This window comes from Anopheles moucheti, chromosome 2 (assembly GCF_943734755.1).
Source record: "Anopheles moucheti chromosome 2, idAnoMoucSN_F20_07, whole genome shotgun sequence".
In the NCBI taxonomy this organism is placed as follows: Eukaryota; Metazoa; Arthropoda; class Insecta; order Diptera; family Culicidae; genus Anopheles; species Anopheles moucheti.
The window spans coordinates 93,631,615-93,645,820 of record NC_069140.1 but is presented as its reverse complement, the minus strand read 5'-3'; the positions used below and the strand labels follow the sequence as shown (position 1 = coordinate 93,645,820).

The window sequence follows — 14,206 nt, the reverse complement described above, 5'->3', positions numbered from 1 at the left end:
CGATTCTTTTTTTTGTGATAAATTTATCTAAGCAAAATTTAAAAAAAATTAACCAGGTACGAAAATTGTCACTTTTCATCACTATAGTTTGTAACATAACTATAAGACACATTGTTTTTTTTTAATGTTATAAGTCATTCTACATACTTCATTTTTCATCACTAAAAAAATGAAATCATATTAAAATTAAAAGAAAAATCGAAAATATTCATGGTCCTGCAATGTGGACTCTTTATTTCAATAAAATATCAGCAAAATAAAATAAAAACAAATCCTCGAAGGAAGAGATCGTACATTCGTATCGAAATGATCGCTGGAGGTCCTTTAAAAGCTACTTCAATTCACTCATAGTGCTGCAGAGCCACTCGATCACGTTCGCCCGATCTGCTTTACCTCAACATTCCACATTCGATTCAGCATAAACCAAGTACCATTCACCTTATTGTAAGCTAACCGTTTGCTTCCAGTGTGGCGCATTGCCATCCACGATCGTTCACCACCACCTGCAAATACTTCGCCACAAAGAAAATCAAATTATCCTAATCCGGCTAGCTTCTGGAATTTGCCGGTAGGTAAGTTTCGGCTAGCAGCACGAACGAATTGGACAAACAATTTCGTTCCCGGACGTCCGGGCACAAGCCGTATCGCCCAAGGGACCGAAAAAACCCGTCTCAGAATAAAAGAGGCAAAATTTGCATAGCATTCGCATTTAAGGTACACGCAAAGCAATTACGCCCCAATGAGCTCCGACAATGGTCTTAAGCTTAAGGCAGATATCAATTTGGGTCGTTAAAAGGGCGCGGATTGGTTTGCCATTGTTTGTATTGGGTTTTTGTTTTTATCGTTCTTTTGCGGCCACCATGCACAAAGCGCACTCCGATCGGAAGTGGCACTTTTTTTTGTGGGGAAATGAGATTTTTGTTAACTGTGTGCGGTAAGGAAGGTAATTAAAGCGTAAATTATTGGGTACCTTGAGTATCGGTAATGTAATGAAATTATCGAAACAGTATTGAAAAAGGAAATAGAATTTTTATTTTAATATTTCAAAATTAAAAAAAAGCAATTTAAGCATTTTATATTGTGGTACTTAAAGGGTCAAAAGTGTATAAAGTACATAAAATTATTACTTAATAATTTATTCGATAAAAAATTAAGGATATATTACATAATCCTCTAATTATGGCTTATAATAAATCAGAGAAAATGTTAAAAAAATCTCAAAATTAGAGTAAACAGATTAAGTAAAAACAGAGCTAAATGTAGTAACTTTTTGTGTACCACTCTTTTTTTCGCTGCTAATAAAATATCAAGAACGTGTTAATGCTACTTCAGCACTCGACAGCGATTCCCAACGCGTATGCGTTCTACCAAATGTAAACCTTTGCCAAGGGATTGCTTACAAAATCATCGAAACCGTTTGAGAGCCGTAATAGTCATCTACGCTCCGTCATCTATACATCCTTTGTGCTATTGATATCTATTGTTCATCATTAGTTATTTCACTAATCACGTTCGTTAACACGCTACGTTCCATCACTTCCCTTTTGTCCGGTGAAGGGCACAAGGATGAGTAAAAAGGGACCAGAAACGAGTGAAAAAATAAAAGCACCCACCATCTGCCCGCGTCCGATCGCGCCGTACGCCGGGGTGAACCAGATCCTTAATGCGTTTCCCTCGCCGAACGCGGCCTCGGGCACGTTCGGGCTACGCAGGGACAACGCTACCAGGGAGGGAGTTGCATGAAACGTGCGTCGAACGGCAACCCCGCGGGGATAATGATGATGATAACTTTATTTTCGCTCCCGGTCTAGGATTGGCTCATATCCGGTTCCGGGTTTCGGTTCGGCTCCATTCATCCTGTCATATCCGAAATGTATCAAAAACCATTCAACAGCGCACTCGCACCAAGGGTGGACTTTCTCCTTCGGCTTGTTTGTGCTCTGGTTATGCTGTCGTCCTTCCCTTAAGGACCGTTTTGCCCTTTCGCTCACTCACACTGGTAATCCTTGGCGTTTTTTTTTCTGTATGGTGTTGTGTGTGTCGGCCCATTTGATTGCTTTATGTAACGTTTCTTCGTTCCCGGGCCAAAATTCAATCACCAAAAATCCCTGTCTACGACCAATCACGACCCAGCAATTGGAAGATTGCGACACACGAACATTTTTATACAACTTTTGACTGTGCGAAAGAAAGTCGCTTCGGACGTAGAAAGGGAACTTCGTACGATAAATGCTTACTAACGGAGGACAGAAGTTGTTTTCCTTGTTCGCAAGCAATCCAAATTGAACGCACGTCACGGTGCGATTTTAACCGGCACTGTGTGTCCCTTAAAAAGGGTCTTATTGATTGAACTCACTCGCCAAGAAGAGTCGCTTCTTTGCGTCAATATATTTAAATTAAGTGTCCCTCTAAGGAAGGAAGAACCGGCCATTTGACCGATTGACACAAGGACAGGAAGGCCGGAAGCCGGAATGGCTAGAGATTGAAAACGGGATACAGCAAGCTGTCGTATCAATCGAAACGCTGGAATGATTACACTGACACAGCCTTGTAAGTGTGAGTAAAGCAACAACACAGGGAGTAACTTGATTTGAATACGATTCCTACGATTCCTCAACGCTTGGAAGGGCTTTACTTTCTTTCCTTCCATGTCCTAGACGACAGCAAGGATTACTTTACTAGCGGCGACATGACTTACAAACTTGCTTATTACAAGCATCGTTTTACGCTGTGTCTCACCCTCGTCAATCGTTCGAGAAGCACAAGCAGGGATACTATTTGGACCAAGTCGGAGGTGGAAAGGTTATCGTGTCGATCTGTTGCTGCGCCGTTGTTGAGTTAATGGCTTTGTAATTGTGTGTTTATTTTCCGTGCGGAAAACAACCATTTCAACTCGGGTTTGAAACCAAACGATAAGTGGAGTTTTGAGTTGTCATGAAAAAGGAATTCTTGGTGATGGAATCAAATTAGTTGAAGTTATATTTGAACAAACACCTTTAGGGAATGAGAATTTTCTATTTTGTCTCAAGATAATGTAAAGTTGTAAAATACTTGAGACACTTTTATTAGAAACCACTAATCGTTGATAAGAGATCTTTAACACTGTTCTTGCCATGTCATCAACATATCTCTGCTGACTTTCTTTGCTGGGTTTATAATCCTGCAGCTAAGGTCTATGATCCTCAAACAACTGATACACAGGCAGTCCCTAAGATACGCGATTCCTCTTATACGCGCACTTGGAAATACGCGGGGTTTAGAAATTTGACAGCTGACCTAGTTTATAGCACAAAATCCAAACAAAAAGGTGAACAATTTTTCGAAAATATCTGTGTTATCATATAAAGGAATTGTTTTTAACTTGTTTTAATGAAATCTTTGTGAAAACCGCCAGTTTCGCTGAATAACTGCCTATATCTACTAAGTGTTGCAGATTATGGCATATATCAGAATATGATGTAGTTTATAGCAAATTTATAGAAAGAAATAGCAGGCAATACCAATACCAAGTGTTTATAATAATTTGTCAACAGAATCGTAACAAAATATGTAGCTTTGGTTCAAGCATTACACCATTGCAGGTATAAAACATCGACAGTTTAAACGGATTTGACGTTGTATCTATTAATTCATTCAGTCTACAACAAAACAATCGTAGGTGCCTTGAAACGAAGCAGAGTGAAAAAAACGAATGCCTGTTGCAAAACTGTTCCCAAAGGTATGTCGCTAAGACAGAAAATATAAAAACAACAAGTAATAATACCATCCACCCTCGTAAAGTTTCAACCCACAACCCCCATCTATCCTTTCCACGGATAGCTTGTAACGGCTTTGTACAGATTGTTTTTCGATTACCGTGCCGTGGAGGAATGTTGTTGTGTCACTTTGTCCCTTATGGCTCACGTCCGTCTCCAAACCGAAGCAAATAATAAACTTAGCTACCGGTACGAAAACTTTCCCACTTTCTTTGTCTGCGCCCAGTGAAGATGTGTGGTAGCGATGTGCACATCAATTGAACGGTTCGGTTCGGTTTTACGGTGGCAAAGTAAAAAAAATAACATATCCTAAACCTCCGACTCGACCACATCCTTCCGACGGTATTGTGTTGTGTTAATTGAATCCTGTTTGTTTGGTGCGATGTGCGAAACATGTGTGCCCCGAAGGTTTTTTTTTGTCGATTGCAGGACGAGTTTTGTGATGGGATTAGTTATCATGTTCGTAATCTTTTGTTTGTTTACGTTTATAAAATTCCTATACGAAAAATGTGAGAACTTTCTTTCACGTTTGCTGAACAACAAGAAGAAATGCTTACATAGTTTACATTTGCTGTCTGTAAATAATGTTAATAATTCATTTACGTTTCATTTACAAATTCAAGAGACCATTCTCGTATTGATCTTTTGACATTTAATAGAAGTTATGGGATAAATTCTAGGAAATTCTGTTAAAAACATCAATTATAGGTAGCACACATTATTCTGTTTCGTTAACATGGCATGGACCGTATCAACTAAATTTACCACGTAGCCTCATAGTCAGTTCTTGCTACGGGGGGGATTGGTCCGAATGGGATTTTGGTTCAGTCAGTTCGTGTGAAGACCGGCTCCGCTACCATCATGCCACCGGGCGGTCCCATACATTCATCATACAGGAAAGATACATCAGAGCATATTAATTAGAACGGCCGACATGTAAGACGATCCTTTTCCATAATGTTCGATTGCATCAATCTTGTTCTCAATCGTAATTTTCCAGCCGGCCCATCAAGGGGGCAGTCGATCAAACATTCATAACACCTTTAATGATGCTATTAAACGGTTTGTTCCAGCAAACACACATTACATTTCCCATTCCCACTGTCAAGACCGGTGTGCGGTGTGCAAGCGTGTTTGTTTGCTTGATTTGCTGTTCTTTCGGGACAGTTTTCCACAAACAACAATCGCGCCTTAACTGCCGTGAAAAGTGACGCACAGGGTGCGCCATAAAATCCCACCACCGTGTGTGTGAGAACACAGAGAACTTTCCCCCTTCGCAGACGGACTAGCGGTGATAAAAGCGATTGCATTTACACATGGACTGTGTCAAGCATGCGGAATAAGGGGTGATAGAAGAAGAGGAAAAGCAACAATATGTTTCCCATCGGCATCAGTGGGGTTGCCCACTGGTGGGTGGAAATGAGCTGCAAACGAAACAAGGATAAAGTTTTCACAGGCACCCCTTAGCAGCATCGGATGAGCAGCGATCAAACACGGGAACGGTGATTGCGGTTGCAAACGGTTGCCACCAGCAACCGTCAACGCCCACTAGAAGAGATACTGGCATTAAAATGCTCGATTATACGGATACCGACGGGGGTGTTGCCAGTAATGAAATTTATTTTAATTTCGAAACAATTTTTCACCACCATTACCGCGAAAACAAGGGGAAAATCAATTGTACAACAGGAGAGTGTCCTTCAGGAGAAAAAACGGGAGATCAGAATCATGTGTAGGGTGAGGAGATTGGTTTAATAGTGTGCAAAAACACATTACTTACATTTGGAAGGATGTGATTGATCAAGAATTATGTATTTATGTACTGCTCTTTATTAAAAATGACTGTAATACCGAACTTTTTAATCCTGAACGACGTGCAACAATTTAAAAGTTTGAAATTAACTTTTACAACTGAAAAACCCTACCAAAAGCAAAGGAAAAGTTCTATCACTCATGATACAAAGAAGAGAAACATGATCACACACCAAACTTTGAGCGTGAAGAAAATTGTGTGGCAAAGTTGGGCGGATGGATCTCGGAAAATGTTGCTCATCTGCCGCTTTCTAGCGTTCGTCACTAGTGAAACGGTAAAGGTTCAGCGTTGATGAAAAAGTGGGTTGAGAAGCATTGTTTTTTTTATTATATTTGTTTGCTGAGCGGAAAGATGTGCTAGGATGGAAACTTGTGGCGAAAAGTTGACTGCATGGTAGGAAAGCGGATAAGGAACTTTTTTCCTACTGATCTGTAGTGATGGGTTTATTTAACCGGAGTTGGACCGAACCTTTGGAACTCTTGAAAAGTCGTTTAGGTACCTTCCAGAGTACATTTTAGTATGTTAGGAAAAATCATAAAGAAAAACTGAAGGAAAATTTTGGGAAAAATAAAAAAGTGGTTGAAAAAATCAAATCGTGAAAATTTGCTGGAAACTTGTCAGTCACATTGGGATTCTCAGTGGTTTCTTCAAGTAGTTCTAAGTTCCCATTACTCCTTCCGAGGGTTCTGTATTGAGAACTGTTCTTCATGTTGAACTGACGGAAGTATTAAAATGAAATGATTTTCGTATATGTCGTAACGGAAATATCGATGATAAAGAATAGATAGATATAGGAAAAGGAAATTAAGGAAAGGAAAGGATTTCCTTAATTAAGGATTAAGGAAATTGATGAAATCCGAAGCCAATATTGTCTTTAAATTGAGATGTGGAAAATTTTCCTTTGCAATTTCGTCACAAGTCTTCTTTGTAGGACAGGAAATCTTTGCCCAATTTCATTAGACAATCCGATCCGATTCACGCTCACTGATGGCTATCTAATGCCGAAGCTCCGAGCAGGACTTTTTGACTAACGGCTCCTTCAGCCCACGCAATGGATAAGCAAATTATCTTCTTTGCTCCGGAGGTAGAACGAAAACCGCAAAATAATTATCCACCAGCAGAGATGGAAAACCGTCCAAAGCATTAACACCGATTATAGCAGCTTACGGTAATAGATTGCTAACTTACACAAGCAAAAACAACAAAACAAAACCCGATTTATTTGCTTCCGTGTTTCACCGACCACGGGTGCCAATTTTCTCACGACCAAACAAGCAACTGTAAAACAATGATGCATTTGCTACCAGCAAATGCCACCATCGGGCATGGGTCGATCGCTTTTAAGCTGCGATATGCCCGACAGCCTTCGGGGTCGTCGGAAAATCCGCTGCTAAGAAGCCACTGATCCTTTATTACATGACCTGCGTGGACTGCTCGTCTCGCAACGATTAACCCGAATGGTGTGGTTATTGCTGAAGAAGACTGACGGATAGCCGGACGGAAGCAAACAGTGCAATTATCGGATTGAATTTCCACAAACGCAAACACCGGCCAACAATGGCCGCACGATCGTTCTAGAAGAGTGGGAATGTGTAGGAAAGGTAGCAAAACTGCAGAAAAATAATTCCAAGTGACAAATTCAGAAGAATCCGGCCGACGACGACGACGATGGTGGCGGTCCGTTTCAGGAAACTTTGGTTTTTTCTCCCAAAAAAAAAAGGTTGACACTGTTGATTGGTTTTCTATCACCGTTCCTTTCTTCTGTTCTTTATGCTCTGCTCTAAATGCTTCTGTTGTTGTTGAATCAATTGCAACAGGGAAAAACTACATGACCATCAGTGGAAACACCAACAAATGGGATGATAAGCCGCAAATTGATCCTATTAAAAGTTTTGGTTATCCAATTCGATTGTTTCGGACATTTCATATTCCTTTTGCAAGATTATTTCTCTACACTGTGCGAAATTTACACCTATAAGTAGGTGTAGAAGGTGAATAACGCAACAAAGCAGTAAATGAAACTGAGAAATATCTTTTATTGTTTGAGGAAGTTGCGATTATTTTATCAATAAAATTAAAACGAGTACATTTACTGAATTATTAACATCTACGAAATAAAATCGAGTTGCACATGGGTTAAATGTTGAGTCTTTTTTAATACCCAACAACACGAACCTTCGATAGCTCAGTTGGTAGAGCGGTGGACTGTAGAGAGTACAATTATATAGATAGAGAAATCCATAGGTCACTGGTTCAAATCCGGTTCGAAGGAAACTCTTAGTTTTTTTTTCAATGTTGTAACTTGTTAAATTTAGTAATACTTTTTTGCAGTCATGTAGCACGTATTTCTGTATTATTATTAATTAATATCGTCCACATATCTTTGTTGTTTAGGCAAATATATAATTTGAATAACTATTAATACTTCTAAAAACAATTACAATTTAAAGAGTAAAATAGAAAAAGTTCCAAGACTTTATACCAAATTATTAACCGAAAGTAATTCGTTACTAAAGAATAGAAATAGAGCAAAAAACCCAATACTTTACAAAGAATTGCTGAAGAAATGGAAAAGCTTAGGTGTTGACGTACTGCAAAGAGATGACGTCCTTGGAACATGCACTAAATCATTATGGTTATACGAAGCCTCTTCATTCACCAGCCATATATGTTTTTGGGTTACATAAATTACCATTTACACTCAATTCACCACAACCATAATAGAAACCCAATAGAAATCATTCATACTGCAGCGTTTATTATTATTATTAAGGTTCGTTTTATGCACAAACAGTCATGATGAAAGGAACAAGCTGCACCGAAACTCATTCGCTCGCTGGCGAAATTCTTCTGCAGATGAAAATGCTTAACGGTGGGCAAAGATTTATCTTGCTCCAGTTTATCACTTAATTAACACGCTAACACGTGTAAATGATCTGCTTGTTGATAATTAATTGACACCAACCACCGACCGAACATGCGTCCGTCCCGTCCCCCCGGGGGCAAGAAATCTGTTCCACCTTCTCTTGGTGGTAGTTGGCCATGAAGGCAAACAAATGGCTGGTCCATTGGCTCCCTCTAAAGCAAGAAGAATGTTTTTACAGTGGTGGACCAAAAATGTAGGGCTAGTCTTGGCGAAAAAAAATTAATAAATCAAATATTTGTACAATGAATTTTATTTTAGGTAAAAGGGTAAAAATATATTAGAGATAGTACATCTAAATCATACTAAATACTTTGAAGATGTGTTAAAATGTAAGCGTTAATTATTGCGGACACCACTGTACTACCAATTCCATCCGTTGCTAACCCTCCTTGTGCGTTCGCTGGCATTCTTCCTTCGCCACCAATCTCGGCTTTACAGCGTGTCTTTTCTAGCAGAACTCGTAACTCGTAAGGGTGTATCAAAATCACCCCGTGGCATAGGGAACCCGCACTATTAGCCTTCTGACGCCCGCCATCCACGCACCACCTTCCCACTCCAGGGCCGGCCTTTTGTAACAACTTTATTAAATTTGTAGCAAATCCCTTCGCACCACAAGAGCCAACCGGGCACATCCGAAGGGAAGGAGAGCACAAGGGAACAAAGGGAAAACAACCCCCCGCACGGAATGAGGTGTATTTTCATCAAACCACAAAATGAATATATAAATAATCCCCGAACGAATGACGACCGTACGCGTACACACGCAACGTGTACGGGCAACAAATCCCTGTTGGCGTGTTGGATGGTGGGTCTTTTTTTTTTGTTTCCGCTGTCCCACGAAAAGAAATCATGCCAAGGATATGAAGTTCCTCTGGAAAGGCGGACAGCCGAGAGCTGAAACCCGATAATAGAGTGAAAGGATGCTTGAACATTGAAAGGTACTCAACTAGGCTGGCTGGGAAAGTAAGACGGCAGGTAGGTGCCACGTTGCCAGCGTTGGCCGGTGAGCGATGATGGTAGAAAAGAAAATGGCGACCAATGTATGGGTTCTTTGGGGGGGATGGTTGTGAAGGAAAAAAACGTTGAAGCCCATGCCACTGTTCGGAAAAGCACTCGGGAAAACGCTGGTGTCTGCCAGCGATGGAGCGGCTTTTTGGCGTCGCACCAGAAGCACCGGAAGGAAGTCAGCCATTTTGGCAGTTTCAGTGCCTTTCAGTATACCAGGAGAGCTCCATCGAAAGTTTGTACATGGCCAAACAAAGCAACAAAAAATAGCGTGGGGAACTCAGGAACAGTTGTTATCAATGGTATGAAAGAGCTCCAAGTGTGTGTAAACGCGCGAAGAATTTCTTTCGGTTTTGGATGATGGTTGAAGGTATTGTGAATGAAAATATAATACAAAAATAGCGATTATGTTGTTTTAAATAAGTATTATTAAAATATTGTAAACTTTAATCTGATTCTCATGGCCTCAGTTAATCAGATCCTCAGTTAATTCGATATAGAGTGTTACTTTACTTCTGCTTATAGCGAGTTTTAGCATTTTGAAACTACATTTATTCCTTAATTCTTTTAATTTAATAAAAATTTAACTTGACTGAAAAAACTCGTCCGATTTGAAGCAATCAATACTGGAGACTTCAACGCGAAAGCGACGAACTTCGCGATTAACCGAACATGTATTGAGACCCTTTATTTAGCAGAACAAAATAGAACCATATTGAAATGGGACTAAAACTCTATTAAATGCTACTGTGACACATTCAAAATCGCCTAAAATAGATGGGAATTATCGAAGAATATAGAAGCCCGGTTACTACACACTATTCAACTTTAGAAACGTGGATTGATGCTTATGGACCACCTGTGAGGTCCTTATAGGAAATTATCGCATAAGGGTATTATTTAGGGATTCTCAAATTTTTCGGTTTGAATAGGGAACCATGGGAAGAAGTCGTTTCTTTATATATTACGAGCAGGTTGGACATGCTAGGGTGTTATATGTTAGACGACTAGGCAACATCACTAGGACTGTAGGATCAAAAGGACCCCTAACTAGTTTGAAACCAGATAAGGTATATCTTTGGACCCAGAGAGCGAAAACAGTATCGATGTAGTTGATAAAGTTGATAAAAATCCGTAACTATATGTAAACCATTTACATAAGCTTCTTGCAGAAGACAAATAACCTAACCAAGAGATTTACACAATAGAACAATAGTGAACAGACACACACCTAATAAAGCTATCCATCTTGGAACAAAGAATATCCAAAATAAATTCGATACAAAAAATAACCAGCAAAGCGCACAATCTTTCGCACCACTACCGACGGCACAATTTTATTATCATTCATGCGTGGTAAGGAACTAAATGTACCATAAATTATGCATTCATCCGTCGCAGGACTATTCGGAGCACCGGGTCCTACGACAGTCGGACACAAAAAATAACCACATCGGCTAATCCTCATCATCGTGCTATTCTCTAAGAAGGGCAAATACCAGTATGGTAAATGAATAAAACGAGATTTTTCTCCCACCCTCTCGAAAAAAAAGAAGATAAATAAAAGGAGAAGATAACGCCAGTAGAAGATCAAGCAGCAAATCAAGCAAATAGTAAAATATGCTCAACTGTCAACACTGAATGAAATAAATGGCTAATGAGCATTACGGGCCCCCTTTCACGATACAGGGGAAGAATGGGGTAGAAGAAATGAAAAAAAAACAGTCCTCTTTCGACCACCCTAAAACTACGAGGGCGTATAAAGAACTTACCAAAATCAATTCACTCAATTGAATTGAACGAGTTTGTGTTTTTTCTTTTATTATTTGGTCTGTTGCGTATGGCAGCATAAGTGGGGTGACCAGCAAGGGTCAAGTAAATTGGCAGGGGTTGCGCGAAAGAGCAAAATTTATGGAATTGGGTCAAAATGTTGGCAGTTTTTCGTCCCAGGGAGAAACATTTTTTTTGTTTATCAAAACGATTAGTTCATTTCACCTTCAAAAGGAGTATTTTTGCTCTATTTTCATCATCACCATCATCGTTACTGTACATCGTGTTCGGTTGATGGTTAAGTGCTGCCCGAACTCAGTGCAAACGTCCATAGAAGCTTATGTAGAACGTAGTAGAATGTGTTGACCAAATAGACCGGAAAAAGTGATTTCTGCTCATCGTTACTGTAGCCTCAAGTTGAGCATGATCAGCGTCTCGTGGGTACATACATTTTTTATGTCCTCCTATGTCTATGTCAGTTTTTCCCCCCTCCCTCGCATTGTTCCCGGTTCCCATCACCCGGTGTGTCCTTCAATGTCTGCACCACGGTCCGCACGTGAACGACGCAATCGGAGGCAACAATAAATTCCGGTCCAGCAGAACGACAACATTTGCCGGTCGCACAGGTCCGCTTCCCAGTTTTTTTTTGTTGCGGCACGCTGCTGACAAAGGCACTTTAGACGATCATCGGGCATCGGCTCTTTACGGACGATACGGCAACTACTACTGGTGCGATGGCACATAAATTACGATCCCTTCCATTGACGGTCTAATCATGTGAGCGATACCATCCTGATGCCATCGACGCGTCTTTTCGCGTGGGTATCTGCTTGGCCAGCGGTTATGGCCGAACGGTCGTTTGATTGTCGTTTTGGGTGCTCTTTTTTTACGCACAGTGTTGTTATAGCGTATTTTTGGGCAGGCAAATGATTATTGCCAATGTTTCGGTGTATCGTGTTATCCTTTCTTTTTTTTTTCTTGTTAAGTAAGTCGTTAGACGAATAAAAGATGATGAGGAGCAGAAAGAAAAAAATGTGATAAGTAGAAGAAACTATCAGATGATGTCGGAAAAAGCTAAAACACGTGTATTTTATTGTATAATGCGTCATAAGTAAGGATTAGTCTACGTTTAATGGAAATACATTGAAGAAAATAGAAGATATTTAAGAGAGCATTACTAAAAGAACAAGAAAAAATATGATTTTAACAAACGAAATAAAAGAAATTAAATGCAAATATAAAACGTGAAGAAGTTAGAAAAGAAGAATATTGCAAAGAAGCAAAGACGAAGAAAATGCAAAATAACAAAAGACAGAAGATAAAAAAGTCGAAAGTGAAATAAAAGAACAAGAAAAGATAGAAGAAGAAAATGAAGAAAACGAATAAGAAACAGAAAGTAAACATGAATATATTAAACAAATATAATTTTACATTATCATAATATTAAACAAAACTTCAAGTTGATAACGAGATATCTCAATACACATTCTAACATGTTTCTGACTCTTATCCCACAACAGAAGCATACCACACGTTGTTTTCTCCTTGTTTTTCCCGAACCCCGATACGGCATGACGCTAAACAAATCTGCTCCAGAAGTGGACGGAAGGAGCATAAAGTCGGTGACGCGTGCCACCTATGACGCCTTGCGTTATGCTTATGCAAACAGTTACACCCTGCTCCCTATTTCACCGCTGTTCCAGTTGTCATCGCACCATAACCTTGCCCTTCGTTGTTTCGCATCTTCTTTCCGGTGTCCGTCTGTTGGATGGACAACATCCTCTTGCCGCCTCCACTCTTCCCTCCACATCATGAGAGTCCCTCTTAGGGTGGATTCGGTCATTCGAACGTAACATGACCGTGTAGCGTCATGCAGATTGCATACTCATGTTTTTTTGTGTGTGCTCTTGTTATCCTATTTTATTGTGTGTTTCTCGTGTTAACCGTGTTTTGGGGGCAGTTAGTTCTGTAGTTTGTCTAGTGTCACAATCGACATCCCACACTTGTTTGCCTTTTCGGGGCCTTTGTTTGTGCTGTTTTTTTTTTTTGGGACATCTATTACAATTTCCCACAAGTCCCTTCCACGTTTGCAAAATGGTCCAAAAATCATCCCTTTTGACCTCGTGTCGCATTGAACCCGTGGAAAAAATAAACAAACCCTACGGATACATCTATTTTTTTATCCACGGCATTTCTCTTCCTGGTCGGGGTGTTTGCTTACATTAGGGAAATTGGTTTGTTTTAACTCGCTTACACGTTGGTCACAGAAGGTCCTGTGTTTGATCGCGATCAAATTGCGACAGTGCACAGGCAATGCCGTTGATGGCCAGTTTGAAGGATGGTTTTATGCTGTCTGGAACAAGGGTATAAACTCCGTGTGCCGTGTGACAGTAAATATTGACTAGTTTTACGAGCAACAAATTGATTTTATTTTTTTTCTTACTTAAGGGAGGGTGTGTCTCTCACTGCTGTGGCGCGTGGCCGTCCGCGAGGGGTTGTTTTAAGAGAACCGATAAAAAATATATATTATGGAAATTGATTTCGGTGATACTATGTTTGCAAGTAAGGCGTGAGAAGTTCTAGTGCAGTGAAACATAAAAGTGGGCGATAATAATATAAACAACACATAATTTCATCCTGAAAGTACGGTATTGCTGTACTGGACCACACGAACGATCCATTACTCGTCATAAAATGTTTATTTTCTCTGGCAAATGCACTCGTTTTGTTCTTCGTTCGTAACGAAATGCCGTCGAAGATGGTCAACTGAAACAAAATCTCTACTGCATCTCCCGTACGATGTACTTCGTACGATGCTGTTTTCAACAGAAATCAGGATTATTGTCAATCTAAAATCACGTTCATATCAAACAGAAGAAGTAATTTTTACTATCTCTAGTATTTTATGTTGCTCTTAGATTAAAAATTCCTCAACTT

The 14,206-nt window shown here is 39.9% G+C and overlaps 1 non-coding gene across 1 annotated transcript; it reads left to right on the top strand.

Moving 5' to 3' along the window:
• The first annotated feature begins 7,742 nt into the window (after positions 1-7,742).
• Trnay-gua (transfer RNA tyrosine (anticodon GUA)) lies at positions 7,743-7,840 on the top strand. Its single transcript has 2 exons — positions 7,743-7,779; positions 7,805-7,840. It is a non-coding gene; the product is annotated as a tRNA-Tyr (tRNA).
• The last annotated feature ends 6,366 nt before the right edge of the window (positions 7,841-14,206 follow it).